Source organism: Canis lupus, chromosome 2 (genome assembly GCF_048164855.1).
Source record: "Canis lupus baileyi chromosome 2, mCanLup2.hap1, whole genome shotgun sequence".
NCBI classification, from domain to species: Eukaryota; Metazoa; Chordata; class Mammalia; order Carnivora; family Canidae; genus Canis; species Canis lupus.
The window spans coordinates 58,720,834-58,745,220 of NC_132839.1; the positions used below are offsets into that span (position 1 = coordinate 58,720,834).

At 46.5% G+C, this 24,387-nt stretch overlaps 1 protein-coding gene and 1 long non-coding RNA gene across 3 annotated transcripts in view; one reads left to right on the top strand and one right to left on the bottom strand.

Moving 5' to 3' along the window:
- Positions 1-24,387, top strand: part of CTXND1 (cortexin domain containing 1) — a 48,273-nt gene that overhangs the window by 13,571 nt on the left and 10,315 nt on the right. The window lies entirely within an intron of this gene.
- On the bottom strand, positions 11,735-18,509 carry LOC140610321 (uncharacterized). The gene is made up of 3 exons (XR_012012026.1): positions 18,304-18,509; positions 17,521-17,572; positions 11,735-13,056 (listed from the first exon to the last, which is right to left on the bottom strand). It is a non-coding gene; the product is annotated as an uncharacterized lncRNA (long non-coding RNA).

Consider the following 24,387-nt stretch of genomic DNA (forward strand, 5'->3'; position numbering starts at 1 on the left):
GGGGCTCAATGCGAGGAGTCTGCTTGAGATTCTCTCTATCCCTCTCCCTCTGCCCCCTCCCCTTTCTATAATGAATAAGTAAGTCTTAAAGAGAGAAAGATACCATAAACATCACAAAATCCATAAAAGAAATTAACTGCTGACTCACCTGCATGATATTTTCACTCCTATGATTTTGGCTGAATTTTGATCTCTAGTGTATATTTCAACAGATTCAGTAAGATCACCTCTACAGAACACAGCAGCATTGTCAGTCTTCATGCATAGTTGGCCAAACTTTGGTTTTTATTGGCTTAGCTTAGAAATGTTTCTTTCAGTTACACAGCTCGTTGCTGATAACATCACGTAGCTGATCCTCCGTGAGGAAGGCTCTGCAGAGCTCTCGCCCGTGTGAGTGGGAAGATTCCAAGGTGTTTGCGGTCCTCGAGGCACTGGCTAACCTCGTTAACCAGTGGTTGTTGATGTCTGCACTGTCGTGTGTAGTGTGAGCCTCTCCTCGTCTTCGTGGGTGTCAGTGTATCATGTCAGACCTCAGCAAACCAGTGAGATGCACAGATGACAGGGCTGGACCCCTTCCAGCTGCTGGGGGTGGGGGACCCCTGAGTGACAGAGGGTGTGCGGATGGCTTGGCGGCCCCCAAAAGCCCCCCATCCCCAGGGCAAGAAAGCCCCGGGAGCAGTTGCAGGGTGGGAAGCAGTGTGGAATGCTCACAGGCCCCTGGAAGTAGACTAACCTGCCTTTACCCAGGGAATCAAAGGCCTGACCATGAATCTCTGAGCATATGAGGCCATAGAGCGTATTCTTAATACTAGTAGCCAACAAGTTACACAGACGTCAGTTTGAGTCTTTCCTACCACCCAGTAGTGGGTAAAACCACTACGTTACACGCCCGAAACTAGTAGAACACTGTGTGTTAACTACCTGGTATTAAAATAAAAGCTAAAACATAAAAAGAGGTATGCATGGCCTCTTTATACAGAAGTCACCGTGGGCCACAGAAACACATCCCACTAAATGCAAGCTAAGTGTCCTCGTGACTGAACCTCACCTTGGCCAGATCCCCAGAGTAGTGCCGGCTCTGAGAGGCCTCTAGAATGGAGAGAAAGTGAGCCCAGAGGTGAGAGGTCAGGATGTGGGCTAGAAAGAGGGGCTGGTCCTCATCGACTCCAGCTAATACATCTGACTTTTGCAAAATACGCTAAAATATCTGCCATGGACATGCTGTTGGAGCGCTTGCCTAAGGTCTTGGAAGGAACCCACATGAATGAGGGGCCCTGAAATGTCAGCTCCTTTTGCTTTATGGTAAATGTACCTCTGAAGTGGGACCCAGAAAGTCTGGGAAGGTTTCCTGGAAGAAGAGGCAGTTGAGCCAGGCTTAGAGACTTTGGCTGGTCAGTGAGGGTGGACACTCCAAGTATAGGGATTAACACAAACAGAGGCATCCAGTGTGTCAGGAGCAATGGGAGGAGCAGCTCTGGGTGGTCTGTAGGGGTTCCTACAGCCAGGGAGGCAGGGAGGCTGGGGCAGACCCACTCAAGGCAGCCTTGAGTGCTTAGCTGAGGGTCTGACTTGATGGTGGGGATGGTGGGCACTGTAGCAAGTTGGTGATGAACGTGGTCATTTGGGATGGTTAGTCTAGCAGTGGGCATGGAACGAAGAGGTGAGCAGCAGGGGACACAAGGGGGCCATGGCACAGGGTGCTAGGACCCACGAGGGAGCTAGAAGGACTGGGCTGAGTGGAGAGGGCTGAGTCCCAGGGCTGGGATGCCAGGAGAAGCTAGTGAAAGGTCAGGGACAACTCCGAGGCAGTGCTGCAGCCCTTAGTGAAGGCTCAGAATGTGAACAACTGTCACTTCAGGCTGGGAGTAAATACACCTGGGAATTGCTGTAGAACCACAGAGCTGGACCTCACAGGGCCTCTCACCCAGAAGTCAGCACACTTGTTCCACAAAGCGAAGGGTGGTAAGTGCTTTAGGCTTTGTGGGTCCGTGATCTCTGAGCGCACCCCACTCTGCTGTGCGTAGGTGAGCTGTTAGCTGGCCTGGGCTCCCAGAAAACCGTCCCCCGAGCACTGATGCCTGAATCCCAGATGACTACCATGTGTTATGCCTTCGGTTTTTTAGTGTTTTCAATTACTTATTTTTTATTATTATTTTTTAAGATTTTATTTACTTGAGAGAGAATGAGAGAGAGCATGAGCAAGGGGAAGAGGCAGAGGGGGAGAGAGAAGCAGGCTCCATCCCAGGACCCTGAGATCATGACCCGAGCCGAAGGCAGATGGACGATTACCCGATGGAACCACCCAGGGCCCCCAGTTTTTTCAATTATTTAAAAATGCAGAAGCCATTCTCATCTTGGGGGCCCCACAAGGAAAGATAGCAGGTGCTGACCCCATGGGAGCCTGGTGGGCACATCCCAGAGGGGCCAGGACCGAGCCGCCCTCAGGGTGACCCTCACCCTTTTCCATCCAACACATTCCAGAACTGTCGTGCTGAGAATGTGAATCTAGAGGACTATGGTTCCCAGCTGCTCATTTGAATGTTTTCTCCTCCCACCCAAACTCATATTGAAATCCTAGCCACTGGCATGAGGGTCTGAGGAGCACCGCCCCCCCAAGTGGGATCAGTGCCCTGATGAAAGGAACCTTGCAGCGCTCCCTCATCGCCCCTGTGCCCCAGAGCAGGGCCCTCACTGGCAGCTTGATCTCGAACTTCCAGCATCCTGAACTCTGCCAACTAAACCTCCCTCGCTTATGAGCTGCCCAGCCCGCGGCAGACTGTGACAGCAGCCCGAAGGGACTGAGGCCCTGACAGCTGTGCAGGTGGGACTCTGTGGTGCCTGCTGCGGACCAGACACTGTTGTAGCCCCTCTTGAGGCAGTTACTGTTGCCTCACCCATTTTGCAGATGAGCAAGCTGAGGTCGGAAGGCTTCAGCTCTTGGTGGCAGGCCAGCAGCATGGAGGGTGCAGGGCCTCTGGGAGCTGGGGAGGTGCTGGGTGTGAAGTACAGGCTGCACGATGGTGCCTCTGTGGAGCCCAGAGCAGCTTCTCCGGACATCCCAGTGCAGATGTCCAGTGGCGAAACGAGTCCTCAGCAGAGAGGTCCAGCTAAACGCAGAAGCCCGGTGCATGGCTTCCCCTGCAGCCCTCCATAGTGACGTTGCTGTTCCCTGCCAGCCAAGCCCACGACGGGTTATGCAAACAGGCACAATTTATGGCGTGCTCGTGCCAAGATCCACCCGGGGAAACGTGGCAAATGTCCTGCATCACTTCTGCAGGTTGCCTTGAGATGTGCTTCTGGTGCCTGGAGAGAGCATCCTGATCTACAGGCTCCAGCAGCTCCGGTCCTTCACTTGGACTCTGACAGCACCTGGGGGTGACCACACCCGATCCCTTGAATGGAGGAGCCCAGGAGCCCAGGGCACGGGCTCTGGACCTGCTGGCCGGCAGGGAGGGGCAGGCTGGCTGCCCTATAGCTGAACTAGTGCAAGAGCCCATTCGCCTTCTCACCATCTCATCGTGGTCCTACAGGGAAGAGCAGCTGAGGGGTGGGGGAAGTCTCTGGTCGCATAGTGCAGAGAGGTCATTCAGCCTTACCAGGGTCACACAGCCACCAAGGGGCAGAGCTGTTGCTCAAGCTCTGAGGGCTGCCCCTCAGCCTCCTGCTCTCTTCCTGCCTCAGCAAAGAGGACCACAGTCAAGAAGCAGGTTCGCGTTCAGAACCAGCCTGGGCCATTGTGCACAGCAGGACTTTGGGCAGCGGACCGTCTGTAGAGCAGTTGTCATAAAACGGACATTTTGACAGATACGACTCCATCAAAAGAGCAGGGCTGAAGTGCGGGGTCACAGATTTATTTCTAGGTACACATCAGGCAGCCCCGTCTCACCTGACCCTACTCCTGCTCCAGTTCTCATCCATCCTTGACCCTAATCACACTCCTAATTTAGCACATGGCTTGGTTTACAAAAGCGTTTACTGATTTAGTGTCCCTGATCTCAGAGGAGCAGCCTCCCAAATGTCAGGCTTCCCTAATCATCCCTCCCCTCCTGAGGTGACAAGGCTAGGGGTCCTTGTTTGCCATTTTCTGCGTGGTGCCCTGAAACCTGTTCCATCCATTTGCTTGAGGACACCAGACTCAGAGACTTGCTCAAGGTCATTCAGCTTCTCTACAGCAAACTGGCTCCTGTTATAAGGGACTCATACACTCTTTTCCTCTGTTTATGGGGATGGAGGCAGTGGACATGGAGCCCGGTGACGGTGCCCCCAGTCCTGAGTGCCCCACAGAACCCACAGGCAGGTGTGTGGGTTCCCGACTGCCATCTTAGCCTATACAGCTGAGTCCCACGGCTGGAGCCGCACAGCCACTGCAGCTCCTGCCTTGGAGGGGCCATTCATTTCAGGGAGATTAATCATTCTTGGGGACAGCCACGCTGGTCTCTTGCAGCTCACCCCTGTTGGTCTGAGTTGTTGTGGGGGAGGCAAGCTTGCGTAGCTCTCCTTTGCCCTTTGTCCCAGCAGAGTGCAGCCCACAGCCCTCTGGTCTTCCTTTGGATGGAGGGAAGTGTCCCCAGGGGAATCTGGTCATTGCAGGATGTCCCTCTGGCAGAGGACACCAGGCTATTTGCTGTGTCATTGGCTGTGCTCTGGGGAAGCCGCCACCGAGAGCTACCCGGGGTTTGCAGGCCAAAGGACAGGAGCATCTTTTGCGGCCAGCTTGGGAGACGGAGTCCTATAGAGGGGCACCATCAAAACAAAAATAAACACAATAGGTGGTATTTTCACTGTGCGCTTACTCTGTGTCAGATGCTGGGCTAAGCACCACGAGCATCCATCCTCATTCTTCTCACAGATCCGGTAAGATCCAGGGGGATCGACCACCCCCATGTGAATGATACAGAGGCTGAGACCTGGAGAGGTTCTCTCGTTTGTCTGGTGTTGCATGGCTGGCTGGGATTGGAACATGGACTGCGTGTCCCAGGACGTGAGCTCAAGCACATGCTCTCCCGACCAGTGAGCCTTCTGTAGGTGCCACTTTCCATTTCCAGCTGGGTGGCTGGGCGTTAACTCTGCTGTGCAGACATACCTGGGAGGGCACCTGGTCTATACTATGAAAGGAGCTTTCCGCTGAGGCACTTGGATTTTATTTTGGGTGGTGAGAGGGCACAGATAGCAGGCTTGGGCCTGTGCCTGCCGCTGCTGCGGGGCCTTCAGCGGGCTGCGAAGGGCGGCTTGACAAAGTTGCTCACCTCCTCTTGCCGTGACTTGATTTCGTTGTTTGGAGGGGAAGGCTTGATTCTTTCCATTTAAAATTTCTGCTAGAGGCTTGTTGCCAATGTTTAGTAAAGTAAAAGGTCATTAATTGCATCAGGGCACAAATGAAATTGCAATCAAATTAGAAATGTTAGCTGTTTCTTAGATATATCTTTGGCCACTAGTCTGGTCTACAACAAAAGGGAGCATGTGACCCCTCCGAGATCCAGGGTGGAAGGTACCCTGGAGCCAGGCACCATGCCTTCTGCTCCTGCAGCACTGCCCACTCGGCTCAGCTTTCCTGCTCACCCCGAGCTCCCAGCCTGGGCACCTCTCTGCTTTCCTGCTCCCACCCGAGCTCCCAGCCTGGGCACCTCTCTGCTGGCCGACTATGCATCTGGGCCTTCATGGTCATGGCCAGATTTCACCCATTCCTATGGCTTGGCCGTCCCCATGTCCACCCCACGCCCGATCCTCCAAATACAGGAACTCATGTTCCCCAGTACCACTGTGGGTCCCCATGCCTCAGTCCTACTGTGGCCCCAGAACCTCCCCATCATCTGGCGCCTGAGACTGGGAAGCTGCCTAGCTTGGTAGCCATAGCAACCACATTGTTACTGCTTCCATGAGGCCATGAATGGCGACCCTTTTCCAAAATATGAATTGTGCACAGGTATCAGCGGTCACTGCTCTCACCATGCACAGACTTTTCTCTTGTTGTAAGTGGGGAATGTCTTTATGAAGGTGAATGGGCCATTCTCTTGCCCATCCCTGGGTGTATGACCTTCACCCAGTTCATCCTAAGCGACAATCCGCCTGCAAGCAGATTAGAATGCTACAAGAAGCATGCGAAAGAAAGGCTACGCTAATACTCAGTTCCTGACAATCAAAAATATGATTATGCAGCAGAATAATAGCCTTACAACCCAAGCTATTTTCTCGAGAAGAAATTTTCCAAATTCCCTTATTTCCTTTTCTGTTTAGCATATCACAAACCCATTTAGAGGTGTTGGCTCATAAATCTCTCCCGCGGCTTAGAGCTTTGCCCGTGTCCTTAATGAGATATTCGCTGCATTCAAGAAGGAAACGCTGGCCCAAGGGAAGTAAAAACAAGGCAGGACTAAAACAGCAGAGGATGGTAAGAAAGAGAGACAGAAGGTAGTGAGATTTGTGTCTCCCCATTTTTCTTCTCCAAGCTGAGACTTGGAAAGGCAAAGTGCATTAGACTCATTGAGGAAACATTGAGGACTGGGGTCCTTGCCCCTTAGGGATGAGTGACAGCTTTGTTGGAGATTGTGTGACAGACATGGAGAAGTAGGGAGCAGACTCCAGTATCAATCACAGGAATCTTCCTGGGACAATCTCTAAATGTTTGGTAATTAAGCAAACACTTTTTTAAAAATATTTTTATTTATTTATTCATGAGAAACACAGAAGAAAGGCAGAGACATAGGCAGAGGGAAAGCAGGCTCCCTGCAGGAAGTCTGATGCAGGACTCGATCCCAGGACCCCGGGATCACGACCTGAGCCAAAGGCAGATGCTCAACCACTGAGCCACCCAGGTGTCCTAAACAAACACTGTTAAATACTCACAGGCCACAGAAGAAATCACAATGCAAACGAGAAAACATGTTGAGCTTGTGGGTTGCAGGTAAGGTAGCGCTGAAGGGAAGGTGGGCAGCTCTAAGTGCATCGGTTAGGAAAGAAGGCAGTTCCAGCTTCAGTGATGTGTGCATCCAATGGAATCAACCAGAAAAAGAATGGCAAGTCAAACCCAAAGAAAACCAAAGGGAAGGAATAGTAAAAGTGAGGATAGAAATCAACTCAATAGAAAGCAATGGTACAACAAAGCTTAAGGTTAGCTTTTTGAAAGTATCAATGACATTTATGAACGTGAAGAAAAAAGAAAACAGAAATGCAGATTGCCAATATCAAGAATTAAAGGGCAGCATTACAACAGAGTCTCAGACGTTAAAAATGCTAAGAGAGCAGTTCAATGTGGTAAGTTTGACCATTCAGATGGAAAGGACACATTTCTTTAAAAGCACTGCTCACCAGATGCAGTGTCCTCTGAGATCCAGAGAGGGGAGGCTTTGCCTTCTCAGGCTCCTTGCTTCCTCTGCAGCCTGTGAGCCAGGCCCACGGGGAAGATACGGGGACGTGGGTTCTGCAGTGGAGAGAGCAGGTGAGGAGCTGTGTCAGTCAAGGAACCAAAATCAAAGCCCAAGGCACACAGCCCATGGCCCGTGCCAAGGAGCACCACCGGGCACCCAAAGCAGCAGACCAGTGATCTTGCCCCAGAGACCAGGACACGAGGGCCACCACCATACCCGAAGGTGCCTTTTCCCAGGACCTGGGGCATGCCATCCACACACACAACGTGTTTTCCCTGGGTTGCCTTACAAGGCTGCAATGAATCACTGGATCTGATAAAATTTGAACTATACTTAACGTTCAGAAAAAGATGACTTAAATGATAGATAAAATAAAGACACTGCATTTTCTCTGCATGTTGGCATTGCGGTTTGAATGATCTTCAATTTTGATGCATTGTCTGGTTCCCAAGGGGATAATAGAAGTGTCCTAGTATGATTTTCAAAAAGTTAGAATCGCAACTCTCATGCAAATATGTGAAGTGAGCAGTGATTTATTTAATTCATTAATGATGGGACCATTACAATGCAAGTCCGGCTCAGAGAATTGGAGAAAGTGAGTCTTTCAAGTCCCTGAAAGAAAGCCTGCTTGGATAAGATTGCTAATTTACAGAGAACTTTTTAATGTCCTACAGAGTAATTAAACCATATCCTTTGGGGCAATCTTTTCTACCAGACAAAATTCTTTGCACTGCTGTCAGGCAGGAATAATCTGCATTGTTACCAATTTTCTACCAAGGCCTCTCAGCCTACAATGTGAAAGGAGAATTGTCGTATCTTGGGAAGCTTGTTCAAGCCTCAGTAGAACTTTCTGGCTTGAGATAAATATAAAAGACAAATTACAAGCTATATAGAGGTATTCTTGTATTTTTATGCACCTAATCTTGTCCCCTCATTGGCCCAAAGCACATGCACATGAATGCAAACAGAAAGGCCCCATTCAGCTTTTTAAATTTTTTAAAAGATTTTATTTATTTAATCATGAGAGACAAGGGGAGAGGCAGAGACATAGGCAGAGGGAGAAGTGGGCTCCCTGTGGGGACCCCAATGCGGGACTCGATCCCAGGACCCCAGGATCATGCCCTGAGCCAAAGGCAGATGCTCAACCACTGAGCCACCCAGGTGTCCTCCCATTCAGCTTTTGACTGCCATACCCTATAGTGGAACTTGTTAGCCAAGTCAGTATTGCTCTTGGGAGCCAGAATGCCGAGGGAACAGAGGATGTTCTAGCATGCTTTAATTTCCATTAAACTGTCAAAGTCCCAGAGTTTCTGTCCTAGAGAGAGGATGTCCCCACACCCCCAGGCCACTGAGCTTGAGGCCGCAGGATGGAAGCAGATTATGATGGAGACAGGCCTTCTCAGACTATCCAGCTGGCTTCTTCCCTAAATCTCCAATGTGTCATGGACTCACACATGGCTTTACCGTGCATGAGCAATACTCAGCATGTACCGCGTGCCTCACACCTGGCTCGCCTGTGTCCTGTTCAAGGAGAGAGTCTGTTAACATACACTTGGATGTCACCACAATGTCACATCGCTATGAGCATTTCCTAGCACTGCCTCTGAGGGTCTGTGCGTCCCCCAATGTGAACCAGTAATTTCAAAGGCAGGCATGGAGCACTCATGTAGAGAAGACAGCAGGCCTGACAGTCCCTCCAGCCCAGGAGACTGTTGGAAGTCCCAACCTGTCCTCACCCCAGTCTCAGGGTCTCACCTGAGGAGCTCTCGAGATACCCAGCTACATGGAAGGGGCCAGGAGCTCACTTCTGGACCTGCCACGAGGGAAGCTGCAGGACCCTAGGGTGAGCCCACCTGTGGCCCCTATGTGCAGGACAAATGGCGCAGGGACGGCAAGTCTTGAGACTGTGTTCCCATTTCCCTGCCGCCTGTGCACCATGTGCGGGGCATTCAGACGTCAACATGCATCCCGGGACGTGAGCATGAGAGGGACCAAGGCCCAGAGTGGGGTGAGAAGGAGTTCTGTGCACGGAGACCTGGATATAGGCAGGGTCCAGGAGGGACCAGCACAGCCCAGCCATAGTTATCTGGGAAACAGAAGCCAGTACAGATCCTGAGAACACTGCATGGATCTGAGGACTGGTCATCGCCCACCGCCAGGGACACCCTCAGGTCCCCAGATGTCTGCTTAGGGAGGAGGGAGCATGAACACCCCACGTTCACCTAAGGAAGCAATTCACTGGGATCATCCCTGGGGGCTGGGAAGTGGGACACACATATCAAAACTCAAAGGAGACTTTTTAAAGTGGAAGGACTCTGTCGATAGTACTGCAATCAGATCACACACTGTCCAAAAACATTTTTTTTGCCTAAAATTTTCTTTCTTTTATTCCTTTCTCTATTCAGCCATAATTAACATAGAGTTATATTAGTTTGAGGTGTACAATATAATTGTTCAGCAATTTTATACCCAAAAATTTTTTTTTTTTTTTTTTTTTTTTTTTTTATACCCAAAAATTTTTAAAAAATTTACATCTATTCAATTTACTTGTTTTTAATGATTCTGCCTAGATTCCCCGGAAATACGTCCAGAGATATCAGACAAAGTCAACCCTTCTCCCAAAGTATTATTATTTAAAAAAAATTTTTTGTAACAAGGATAATATCAACTTATTTGAGTGTAAGTACACTCAGGCAGAATAAAAATTTTAATGCTGATCAATTTAAAAGATAAACATGAAAAAACATAATGTGGAAGACATGGTATTGATAATAAGGGTCTCCCACTCCTCATCACAGTAAGTGCCTCCAAAGGACATTCCATCTGCTATAGGAAACAGAAGTGATTTTCTTTACATTTCAAGGTTACTGTGTTTGTCTTGTTTTTGTAACATTAAGGAAGAAGCTGAAATTTATTTTTTTAAGATTTTATTTATTTATTCCTGAGAGACACAGAGAGAGGCAGAGACATAGGCAGAGGGAGAAGCAGACTCCCTGCGGGGACCTGATGCAGGACTCGATCCCAGGACCCCGGGATCATGACTTGAGCCAAAGGCAGACACTCAACCGCTGAGCCCCACAGACGTCCCTAGGCACACTGGATTTTAGAGTCTGAAGGTTGAGCATCACTGGCCCTGCTTGGAGAAATCAGCACAGTTTGCATACTTGCAGGATTTACACTATGAATCCCAGGTGCCCCAGGAAGAAGCTGAAATTTAAAAGTCAGGGGAAACATGTAGGAAATGATGTATTTCACAAAACAAGTAAATTTGAAATAGCACCTGCAATGTGCACTCTATAAAACTCAATAAACCACGAACCCTAGTTTAGTAAAATATGAGGACTATTATTAACTATTAAATCAGTTAATAGACAAATAAGCAAGATGGGGGAAAGTCTTGCTCCTTTAAAAATGGTGAATTGATTGTTCCTTTCCTTCCCTTTGCTCTATATTTCCCGCTGAAATTACCAAACAAAGCACAGACTCTAAATGTAGCAGTGCTAGAAACTGAGTCAGGGTGTCCTCGGGGTGTCCAGGTGGGCTGAGGGCTATTGGGATTTCTGGAAGACATGAAGCAGATGAGAGTAGGTTGGCAGTCTATGCCCGAGTGCTCAGCCCTGGTGTCAGAGGCTGGCCCCTACCTACCAGGAGCGGGTGTCACTGCCCCCAGCAGAGCGACAGAGCACCCAGGTCGGAGCACTGAGCCCTGGCAGCAAGGCTGGAGCACTCGGCCGTGGGGAGGTGGGGAAACGTGTAGTCTAAGCGCCGGGCAGGCCTCACCCAGGGCAGCTTTCTGTTTACCGCAAGGCCTCATGCACACCTGCTGCTGAAATGGACCGCGTTTGCTCTGGGGGACTGCTCGCACAGCACGAGGCCAAGGAGGGCGAGGAGGGGGGACCCTTGGGACCACCATAGCAACTGTGCATGGAGATGAAAACCCCTCAAAAGAACAATATTCTAGGTTTTTTGTTTTGTTTTGCTTTCTAAAACATTCCTCCATCCTAACCCAAACACTCTCAGGAGACCACAAGAGCAATTGGGCATCAGAGAGCTGATGAAGGAGGTTAGAGGTCTCTCCCTGGGTCCCACATGCAGCTTCTGTGGACCAGGACTCTCCCCTGATCTTTCTGTATTGGCTGCAGTTGGGGTCTGGCTTCTCCATCATACCCTGATGTAGGAGGAGGGGAGGGGAGGGTTAATCTGCTTCGGTCTATATGCACCGAGCCTCCCCTCCCATCCCTGTGCCAGCTGGACTCTGCTCCTGGAGGAGACAGCTCAGGGACCAAACCGAGGCAGCCGTGCAAGGACCTCCACCAGCCACCCACAGAGAGGCACCTGCACCTCCATTCATAAAAGTGGGCAGAAAAGATATGAGGACATTCAGCATCCCAATAAGTTGAGCAATTAGAATAAATGACCTTTAATTAAAAAAAAAAAAGGCTCTGAGGGACCAGGAGGAAAAATTAAATTTTAATGTGTATCCTCAGGAATATTGATTTTATGAAGTAACAAAATACATGTCATAAAAGCAAAAGCAAACTATTGTGACCTAAGAACTATATGAGAAGAGGGGGGAATAGTCTTTGAAATTCAGAGCACAATGGACAAAACAGAAGGATTAACAGAGGCAGTGAGTAACAGGGTAAACTTGGTGGGGAAACCAGATCACCAACTAAAAACTTCAAGGTCAAAGTTGTGAAACAAAGGACAACCTGCAGGGGAAAAAAAGCAAGAGGCATGGAAGATAGATCTCCAGCACTCTGTATCTGTATAATACAACCAGAAAGGCAGACTCAAGAGGATGTTGGAATGAAAAAAATAGGAAACAATTTCTCAGAGCTGAAGAAAGGCTTGAAGTTTTGGATCAAGATGTTCACCATGAGAGAGTCAATCTTAAAAGGCCTCATCACAAGAAAAAAACTGCAATTCTGTACAGTGACAGATGTTTGCTAGAAGTGTTGGGGTGACCAATGTGCCATAGACAGATATCGATTCACTGTGTTACACACTTGAAACTGATATAATGTTGTATGTCAATCATACCTCAATAAAAGTTTTTTCTTATTTTAAAAAGAAGCGCCCAAACCAATGAAGGTAAAAAAAAAAAAAAAAAAAAAGGAAAAAAGACACACTCGTTAGTAATCTTCTTGTAGAACTTTTTAAATATTAGGAACAAAGATTAAATCCTACAAGCTTCCTGATCAGAAAATAACTTATATTTGTGGCCAACAATGGAAAGAAAAATTAGATGTCTCATTTCATTTTTTTTCTTTAAATAGGCTCCCCAACACAGGGCTTGAACTCACCACCCTGAGATCAAGATCTGAGCTGAGATCAAGGGTTGGACACATAACCAACTGAGCCACCCAGGCACCCCTAGATGTCTTGTTTCTGACACTAAGTGCTAAGATGTCAGGTAATAATGAAGCAATATCTTTAAAGTTCTGAGAAAGGATCACCTTGAACCTAGAAATCTATGTTCAACAAAACAAGTCTATGAGTAAAGGCAAAACAAAGTTATTCTGAGGCATTCAGAAAACTTGGAAACGGCGCTCAAAGTCAATAAAGACTCAGAAATGGTGAGCCCTACCATGTTCATTGTTGGGACTGCTCAGTGTTGTGAAGACGCCGATGGTCTCCAGGTTGATCCAGATTTGGTGCAATCCCAATCAAAATCCTGGCAGGTGTATTTCTGTGGAAATAGACAAGCCAATTTTAAAATTTTTATGTGAATGAAAAGAACCAGGAATATCCAAGATAATCTTGAAAACAAACAAATGAGAAGAATTTACACTGGCAGATGTCAAGACTTACACTACAGCTAGAATGAAGAAAATGTGGCGTTGGTGAAAAGAAAAGCAGTGGAACAGGACAGAGGAGTCCAGACCCAGGCTGTTCTGGTTATCTCCTGCTGCATAACAGCCACCCCAATCTTGGCTTAAAATAGTCATTTATTTTGTGCACAAATCTGGGGGTTTAGTGGGCTCAGCTAGTGGCTACTGTTCAGGGGCTCTCAGTGGCCGTGGGCAGGTGGCAGCTGGGGCTGGGGTCCCCGGGAAGCTGTCTTCACCCACATGTCAGGCACCAGGCTGGGAAGACTCCCTGATGAGGCAGGACCCCTAGGGTCTCACGAGCTCTCCACAGGGCACCAACTCCTGGCACGGCAGCCCAAAGCTCCCAGAGCCTGTGGCACAGGTGAGACCAGCTGAAGCCATGTGGCCCTCTCTAACCCAGCCCCGAAGTCACTTCTACCTCCTTTTATTCATGATGGGGCCACAGAGACCCCCCCCTCAGACTCAAGGGGAGGCACCATGGACTCCACCTTTTCAAAGGATTTGTGGATGTACTTCAAAGTCAGCACATCAACCCACCTACACAGATCACTTGACTTGCAACAAAGTGCCATGGTGGTTCATTAGGAGGAAAGATGGTCTTTTCAATAAATGAATCAAGAGAACTGGATCCCCTTTGGGGAAAGAATGAACTTTACTTAACACCACACACAGACATTTAGTTGAGTGATTGCTGGGAGCAAACATAGAAGATCTTAATGACGTTGGGTTTGGCAAAGATTCTTTACTATCTCTACTTTGTGGATGGTTTTAAATTTCCATAAAATTTTAAATTCAGAATCTTTAATTTCCATAAAAATGAATATAAATTTAAAGTTGGATGGATCCAATAGCCATGAGGGAAGAGGATTCTAATAACATAATGAATAATCTTGGTCTAATGAATACATATAAAATCTCACATGCCTAAAACAGAGAATAGCAAATTTTGTAAATGTCCATGAAATATTTTCCAAAAATCAATCATGTACACACACACACACACACACACACACACACACACATACACAAACCACAAAGAGTAAAATCTGAAGAGGCTATGTTTTCTGGCCACAGTGTAATAGAACTAAAAACAAAATTTTTTTTAATTTTTTATTTATTTATGACAGTCACACAGAGAGAGAGAGAGAGAGGCAGAGACACAGGCAGAGGGAGAAGCAGGCTCCATGCACCGGGAGCCCGACGTGGGATTCGATCCCAGGTCTCCAGGATCGCGCCCTGGGCCAAAGGCAGGCGCCAAACCGCTGCGCCACCCAGGGATCCCAAAAACAAATGTTTTTAAATAAATAAAATTTTCTAACTATTTAATAATTCTTGAAAAATCATATTTCCAAAGAAACTTTAAATCAAAATAAAAATCCAAAACTATGTAAAAATTAAAGCAATGAGAAAAATGATCTATAAAATCCACAGACAATAACATATATTCCATGCATGTAGCAAAAAAATCATACTTAAAAAATCCATAGCCTTAAAAATTATTGTTATATATAACAAGAAAGATTGAAAATAAATTTATTAAACTGTCAACCTGTGAAGCTAAAATAAAGAACAACAAAAACTAATAAAAGCAGAAAGAGGCAAACTCAGACCTACAAAACTCATCATTTTTATGATGAAAGATTAGAAATATTCCCTTTGAAATAAGGAACAAGACAAGGATGCCCCCTGTCACCCCCACAGTTGACTATTTTGCTTGTGATCAGATTCAACAGGAAAAGAAAAAGTATTCCTTGCAGACATTGGTTTTCTTTTCTTTTTTTTTTAAGATTTTATTTATTTATTATTTTAGAGAGAGAGCAGGGGGAGAAGCAGAGGGACAGGGAGAAGCAGACTCTAAGCTGATCTCAGAGCCCAATGTGGAGCTCGATCCCAGGACCCTGACATCACAACCTGCACTGAAACCTAGAATCGGAAGCTCAACTGACTGAGCCACCCAGGCGTCCTGACACTGATTTTCTAAATAGAAGATAAACAAATTAATAATAGAACTTGGGAAGCTGTGGAATTTAAAGCTCATATATAAAAAAATCTCTGTTGTTTGTATATACACATGACAACCCAATAGAAAATTCAAAAGGGAACAAGCTAATGCCTATCATAAACTGCAGAGTTCCCAGGAGTTTACAAACAGAAAATGCATTTTCCCGTGGCCAGATGGTCAAAACATGATGAATGGACATGAATGAAAGCCTAAATGGCTAATTCATGAGTGGGAAAAGGTAATACTGTATCATACAGACAGTAATTCATTGCTACTGATCTAAAATTCAATGCAGTTCCAATCAACATCCCAATGAGATGATCAGATGATCGTAACACGTACAAGGAGCCACGCTGCTTTTGAATAAAAGTCCCATGGGGTGGGGCGTGGACTGGCATGTTATCAAGATGTATTATCAAGCCAGTGTCAGGGCAGCTCCGGGTGGCTCAATGGTTTAGCGCCACCTTCCGCCCAGGGCGTGACCCCGGAGTCCTGGGATCGAGTCCCACGTCGGGCTCCCTGCATGGAACCTGCTTCTCCCTCTGCCTGTGTCTCTGCCTCTCTGTGTCTCTCATGAATAAATAAATTAAAAATCTTTTTAAAAAATTATAAAGCCAATATCAGGTGAATTCAGACCGTGTGGTATTGGTGCAGGGATAGCCAGCAGACACGTATAAAAGCATAGGGAGCCCGGGGTGATCTCATGTTTACACGGTAACTTGAGGTTACAAGTCACGGCAGAAAGGCAGGCTAGTCAGTCATCAGGGATACGACAACTCTTTCTACATACAGGAAGACATAAATCTGAACCCCATGTCAGACCACAGGAAAATCCATTTCAGATGGATCACTGACCTAAGGAAGAAAACCAAAATGTCCTAATTTTAGGAAAAAGAAAATTATATATGTGTATGAAGATATTTGACTTTAAGATAGGAAAGGATTTAAGGAGTCACAGAAAGCATAAATTATAAAGGAAGAGATTAATGAGGCCATTAAAATTTAAAACATCTGAGCAAGAATAAATAAGATTCTATGAACAAATTAAAAGACAAGCCACAGACTGGGGGCGTGGGGGAGAATTTTCAAAGCACAGGACCAATGAATGCTGTTAGAGGTAGAAAATTCAATGAAGAAATGATACCTAGAATAAAGTCCAAACGCCAAACAAGAAAAAGACCTAATAACTGCAGCAAATAGCACTCAATGTTGTGTGTGAATACCTGTTTGTATAGTAAAAACATAAAAATGGGGCATGGGGTCTGGTTAAAATATATAATTAAGTTCTGTCTTGTTTGTTTTAGAAAAAGGGAATGAATATGACAAAAGGTAAATATTGGTTAAAGCTGAATAGTACAGATACTCACTATATTCTCTAATTTTCTGCATGTTTACCTGCTTCAAATAAAGTATTGGCAGGAAAAAAATGCCGTAGGTAATATTGATTTAAAAAGGTAAAATAATGGATGACAAGAGTAATTCTTTGGAAAGCAAGAGAAATCAAACAGTGGATATGTAGTATCAATAATTTTAAAATACTAACAAAATGGAGACATTTATGGAAGTTCTGACCAAGAGAAAACACAACCAAGTAACGTGTGCAATAAGAAATAAGCAGATAATCACAAGCAAGAGTGACACATAAAAAATAACAAGAGAATACTGTGCATGCTTCTATGTCACTGAAATTGAATATGTATATAATATGGACAATTTTATAAAAATATAATAGATTTCTCAAATTGCTGTTAGAGGTAGAAAATCCAAATACACATCATCTGTTCAAAAATTAAACAGTGCTATCCATCACCAATTTCCCACACACACAAAAAATGATTATAGGCTGAGTTCAAAACTGTTCTGAGGAGCAGATAATTCCTCTTCTTTAAACCACTAAACAGCACAGAATCACAAAGAAATCTCCCCCAATTTGTGCTTATAAATTAGCACAAAAATTTAACAAAATACAAAAAATTAGATACAAAAAATTTAACAAAATAGCACACACAGGGGCCCCTGGGTGGCTCAGTAGGTGAAGCATATGCCTTTGGCTCAGGTCATGATTTCAGGGTCCTGGAATCGAGTCCCACATTGGGCTCCCTGCTCAGCGGGGCATCTGCTTCTCCCTCTCCCTCTGCCTGCCGCTCCCCCCAACTCGTGCTCTCTCTCTATATATATATATATCTCAAATAAATAAACAAAATCTTAAAAAAATAGCACACACAAAATCAATAGATTCCATTTTACTTAGTAATGACTGTAACAACCTCACATAAAATATTAATATTCAAATCCAACCATGCATTAAAAGATAACATACCGAGTAGGATTTGCTCCAGGATATACAGTTGTTGCAACATGAAGATTTCTATCTACTCAGAGACAAAGGAAAAAAAAACACATGTTTATCTTAGGAAATCCCGAAACTCATTAGAATCCTAGAACCAATAAAAATAGCACATTTTACCATGTGTTTACTGTGTGTGAGGCACTGTGCTAGGAGCTTCATGTGTTTTATCCGATCCTGACAACAGTCCTATGAGGCCTGTGTTATTATCATCCCTTGTGTTCTATATAAGGTATTGAAACTTAGAGAATATAAGTACTTTGGGGGCACCTGGGTGGCTCAGTGGTTGAGCATCTGCCTTTGGCTCCAGTCATGTTCCCGGGGTCCCAGAATCGAGTCCCGCATCGGGGTCCCCAAAGGGAGCCTGCTTCTCCCTCTGCTTGTGTCTCTGCCTCTTACTGTGTCTCTCATGAATAAATAAATAAAATCTTTTTTAAAAAATTGTTTAAAATTAAAAGAAAAATAAGTACTTTGTCCCAGCTAGGTAGAGAACTTCCATAATTTGGTGGAACTTATTAACCAGAAACCTGTAACCAATATCATAATCATTTAAATGGGATGCCAACCCCTTATCTGCTTGGATCTCCACCAGACTTCATCCCTGGCAGTCTTGTCTCATTTCCTACATTTTTCCCTAATTCCCTGAGGAGCTGTGCTACCATGCAGCCCATAGTGGAAGAGAGGCCCAGCTTATAATTGGCGCGCACTGAAACACAAGACGAATTTTCTCCCTCGTGTCCTGGCATCAGAACCTACCTTCTGCCGTTGGAAGCAGCTCAAGGACACCAGAGAATCTAGTTGGAGGTACCATGGATAACGCCAAGGCACTCGCCGCCTGCAAGATTCCAGGGTCTGGGTCCCCTGGGGGGGACCCTGAATCCCACCACTTGTCTCCCTGAGCACCAGTCTCCCTCCTTCTGAATACGGGCTCTGGATGGCGTGACCTCTGAAGCCTCCACTTCTGATTCTGCATTAAGGCAGAAGATCCAAAACCAAAGCTCAAGTTACTTTTGCAAATGCGGTAGAGTAGGTGTGAGCCATCAGCCCCTCCGCTGCTGTAGGACTCGTGTAAAGTGGTGAGCAGGGGAAATGGGGACATCTCAACTCCAGGCTGGGAACAAATGAAATATGTCCTTTGGAAAAGAGACCTCTCTCCCCTGGTTCTCAAGACGGCGGCTTTTGTCTGTTCACCCTTCAGACACAGGAAATCAATTTGTGTGTAGCTTGCAAGGGGGACTTGCATGAATTTGGGGGAAATACGATCAAAAGAAAGTGTCTCTTTTTGCCACACGCCTAACACACACACCCCCAGAGAGAGAGCAGACACAGCTCCGTCCTGTTGGGTAGAGCCACAGCCCCCGGGGACCCAGGACACGGCCTTCAGAGTTTTCTAATGAGGGACGAGGTATAGATAGCTGTTTCCCAATGTCATGTTGGTTATCTATAGCAGGATAGTCAAAAGGTGGAAAATGAACATTTCTCTCTGGGACATAAAGTGCTGATACGCAGACCGTGGGAGGTGCCCCGGGGGAGGCTGGCATATTTGCGAGAAGCCTGGAAGCCTCAGGAATGGAAACGATCGAGACTCTACCCCTTTCCCATCAAGATGCAAGTTAAACCTGTCCCAGTAGTTAAGTGATACCCAAAGGGAGGAGGAACTACCCAGTAGTTAAGTGATACCCAAAGGGAAGGAAGGAGGATTTTACCCTGAGATAAAATCATCATGGGGACAAGAGCATTAGGCTTGGGGCAGGACCCTGCGCAGAGCTGGGTTCTCTTGAGAGAGGAATGGCTCCAATCCCTGAAGCTCTGGACCCTTAGGTTAGTCCCAGTTCACTTATCCTGGAGGCTGTCTTGTGTCCTAGGAACATGGCCCACATGTGGGGGTGACTCTAGGGACTCTGGGCAGAGCACTGAGGAATGCTGGGAAGCTCCCCTGAGGGACCACCCCATTTGAACTGTTGCCACAGACACTGGAGTAGACTTCCTGACGTCCACCGGCTTCCTGGGTGACGTGGCCTCCTTTGGCCTCAAGGGGACACTCCATCTGGAAGGCATGAGCAAACTAGCCCTTTGGTCATAAATAAGCACCTTGGGGACTTCTTAATCACAAGAAACATACTCAAAGTAGACGGTATTGGAGTTTGAGCCATTCCAGAGAAGAGTTCACAGGAAATGTGTTGTTTTGTGGTCCCTACATGGCGAGGAGGAACATAAATGAACAAGGGAAGAAGAACGTTGATGGTGGCCGCCGGGCTACCCCCAGCTCTCAGGACAGGAACCGCCGGTGCCCCGATGTAGTTCGTGCACCTGACCTTGCTCTGGCTGCCGGACACTAGCACACCTCGGGCCAAGTAGAAACTCTCAACAAGCCCTCCTGGAGGTTGTGTGTTGGGGCTTCTAATAACACTTTGGGTCAGTTTTGACCCTTCACATTCTGGAAAACATTCCAACATTGAATTTTTTAAATGTATTGGCGGAGCTCCACGTAGCACTGCCTGGTGTCTATAATCGATTTCCTTCCTCTCTGTGGCTGCATCTCCTTCTCATTCTTGGAGATGTGTGTGTGCCCATTTCGCTCTCTTTTTTTCCAGGGGTTTCTCCAAGCTTAAACTATTTTAGAGAACTTTCTTAATGGTTTATTTTTAATGCTACTGATTTTCTGTTCTTGTGAATTATGAATATTTGCTCTTAATTTTACTGATCCCATCTTCTGGATCCTCTCGATGTTGTTTATATAACCGTCCCGCTGGATTCCTTGTGTCACTGCAATTGATTCTTCTGGTTCAGTAATGAAAGGTACGAATTTGCCCCTGAGGGCAGTAACAGCTGTCGCTCACCTCATCTCATAACTTTTAATAGGTGGTATTCTCATTAGAATGATTTTCTAAATATTCTATAATTCACCTCAGTTTTTTAATGAACTCAATTTAAAAAAAATTAATCAAAATGACTTGTGGGTTTGTTGGTTTGCTTAATTTTTTTTTTCTTTGTGGTCAGAGAATACAGCTTATAAAGCTTCCATATTTAAAAATGTATGGATGTTTTCTTTGTAAATTTATATGAAATCAATTTTCGTAAATGTTCCGTGAACATCTGAAAATAACTCGTATTCCCTACAGGCAGGAAAAATGTCTATTCAGCTTCTTAATCCATACTATTCAAATATTCCAGGCCATTTTACCAGTGTTAGCTTTAAATGCTCAAACACATATCTGATCCTGTTTTTTCTATCAATTTTAAAGCAATACTTCCTGACATTGCCCAAATAATATAAAAAATGCATTGTGCTCTAATTTCTTTCCACCTCCACCCCACTCATTTTCATCAAAATAATTTGGAATTTGAGGTACAAAGTATATTTATAAAACCTTTTGATCATGTAAATTATTTCAAAAATTATTTTTAACATTTGCATTGTTCTGTATCTTTATTTATGACAATTGTTTGCACTGTAATTAGCGCCTTACTGGTTTTTTTTCTTCTCTCCCTGTCTTCCTCCCCCTGAATTTTTCACTCCGATTCATTGCGCCTTGGATAAAGTGCCTCTTCAAGCAATTTTATTTTGCTCAGAGGGCTTGTGGTTGACTTGCATTCATCTCAGATTTTCTTTACTTGTGGGATAAGAACATTTCTCTTTAATGTTTCCAGAAAGCTTGGAAATAGTGGAGGCACCTGACCTGCGGGGGTTGCGGACAGGACTTGACCTGGTCCTCCCAGAGGTTGGGGGTGTCGCAGTGGAAGGCACAAACAGGGCCACCGTGGGGAGGAAACCAGGGACAGTTGTCACCCTTGGAGACAAGCGGCGAGACCTCAGGCCAAGTTGGGACGGGGCATGAAGGTCCTCACCCAGCAAGCACACGGCATCGGCCTGGACTCCACGTCCAAATTTGCACACTGAAGCCGCAGGCTAAGCAGGTAACTGGGGACATATGCTGGCTGAGAAGAAGAGAAGGGTCCAAAAGCCAGCTGAAGCCAGGCAGGCCCAGGGCCCCATTCGGGGATGTCAGACAAGTGAAGTGGAGAGAAGGCAGGCTCTGAGCAGATGGGGAATAATTTGAAACCTCCAAAGTGTGTCCTGTCCTGTGCTCACGGGCCATAGGAAAGGTGTGGCCCTTTCATCGGACCCCAGTTATGGCCCATAAGCACAGTAACAGCTGCATCTGACAGGCAGAGGCAGAGGGACTGAGGCCCAATAGAGCACCTTCTTCAAGCAAACCACACAGCCAGGATGCGAACCCAGGTCCCCGAGTCTCTGGAGTCAGAGCAGTCCCCAGGCACCACAGTGCCCTCCACAGCATTAGGGAGACAGAGCGGGGTTACCCTTTCTTTCCTACATCTGTTCCTCACAACCACTGGAAAGCGAGTCTCTTCTTGGTCCTGTTTGGTGCACTGCCTCCCAGAAGTGAAGGTGCTTTTTCCAGGGGTGTCCTATACTGGGGGGTGATTGTGTGAGGAATGGAGGTTTACCAGGTTCACCCTCAAAGAATGGACTCCTCAGGGTAAGGACGAGAAGCAGCCTTGCCCTCTCGCCCTCCTTTGCCCCCTGGGGTCTCTGCCAGTGTTCTTGCTCCGGCCTGTTACCACTATTGCGTGTGGTGGGTCAGCAGGCTGGGAAGAGCTGGGGCACCCAGAGCACCAGGGCCCGGGCCTCAGTGTGACCATCAGGGCGACTCTCTGTCTGTCACTGTCTCCCTCCCCTTTCCCCAGCTGTGGCTGCCTCCTATGACTGCATCAGCACCCAAAGCTGCTGCACACGTTCCTCCCTCATTTGGGTTTTCGGTTCCCTTTTAAGGAAACTTATTTTTCTGACAGTCTGCCAGTGAGTCACTCCTCGTCTGGTAGCCAGACATCATGTTCTTGTGTGCCCTTGGTCGGTTTGTTTCAATTTCTCCAATCCTGGGGAAAGAAAGCAAAAATAGCCTTCTGCCTCTTAAAGATGTGCTGTAAGAGTCAAAAGGATTGTGACTTCCTCTTGCCTCTGTGACAACCTGCCACAAACCTCAGTGCTTTAGAATCATGTAAATGTGTGTTCCTACAGCTCTGGAGGTCACAGGTCCAAAATGAATCCTAAGGGGGCAAAATCAAGGTGTTGACAGGCTGGTTCTTTCTGGCCTCCTGGCCTCCTGACACCATCTCTGCTCCATGATCACATTTCCTCCCCTGCTACAGCCAAACCTCCCTCCGCCTCACGCTTACAAGGACAGTGGCAGTTACGTGGAGCACTCAGCCAGAAAACCTAGGAGATTCACCCCATCGCAAGATCCTTAGCTATCACATCTGCAAAGTTCCTTGTGCTATTTAAGATAACATTCATAGGTTCTGAAGATTCCTTGTGGATTTCTTGGGGGTGGGGGTGGTAATTATTCAACCTCCTGCAGCCTGCTTTCTGGCCTCCAAATATTCGTGTCTATCCTGTATGAATTCACCCCTTTCAACCCATTATACTGTCAACCTGAAGTCCAAAATCTCATTTCAGTTGTCTGATTTAGGTATTGGTTACACTCTGCATGTGATCCATCTGGGATAAAATCCCTTTCCACCTGTGGGGACGTGGAAAAGGAGTTATCTACTCCAAAAATACAGTGATGGGACAGGCATAGGACAATAGTTACACACATGGGACGCCTGGGTGGCTCAGTGGTTGAGCGTCTGCCTTTGGCTCAGGTCATGATCCTTGGGTCCTGGGATCAAGTCCCACATTGGGCTCCCCGCAGGGAGGCTGCTTCTCCCTCTGCCTAGGTCTCTGCCTCTCTCTGTGTCTCTCATGATAAATAAATAAAATCTTAAAAAAAAATAGTTACACACATTCCCATTTCAAAAGAGAAAAAAATAAGGAAAAAAAGGAGTCATCAGTCCCATGCAATTCCAAAATTCCACCAGAAAAACTCCATTCATTTTCAAGGCCTGGGAATAATCTGGGGTTCAAGGCTTCACCCTCTATACCCATATCTCTGTCCCCTGGGCCAAAGCTGTTGCCTGGAGAGTCATTCTTTCATGTTCCTGAAGGGCAGGACATGTTTATGGCAATCATTCCCATCAGCCTGTGTTCTGCTACAGAATTCTGAGAACCCAGCAGCCTTCTTTCATCCTATCTTCTCTGTCCCTTTCAGACGCCATGGGCAGTGTTTCTACCAGTATAACAATCTCAGAACTATTGTGTGTTGCCCATGTGTGTCACAGGGATGCACTCCATTTGATGAGAGAGTCTTCCAAAGGTCTTTCTTGGATAATCTCATTTCTATCCCTGGCTTCTGCTGAGGTGGTTGCTGGCAGGATCCATGAGCAACACATCTCATCTCTCTAGTCTCATCCCTGGCCTTCTGTTAGCACCTGATTTCCTGATGGTGAGTCTCCCAATGGCAGCATCTTCTTCAATCTGGATGGGCTAAGAGTCCTCGAGGGCACAAGTGGCATGAACTCCCAGGCACTTCCAGCTCCATTCATTGCATGAATGGGGCAGCTGCAGTGACCCAAGGGCTGTCTAAGGAACTGTTAGATGTGAGCTGCTAGGAGCAAAACATGCAGAGGCTGGGAAGTGTGCACACTGACTGGTTAAGGGAGTCCAAGGAGATCCCAGTGATACCGGCAGCATCAGCATCTATTCTAGAATGAGAAGGCAGATTGTCCGATGGGTTGCACAAGCATGGCACAGTGATGATGCGCTCTCGTGGCAGACACATCCTCTTCCCTTTTATCCAAAGTGGTGTTGCTTCTTTCTGCCTCTTTGCTCTGGAAGGTTCTTTAGCTATAAGAGAGGTTTAAATATTGGAAGACAAGTCCTAACTACAGTATTCCATGAATACCATCCCCTCCACACCTCTCTCCAGTCCTGGTAGA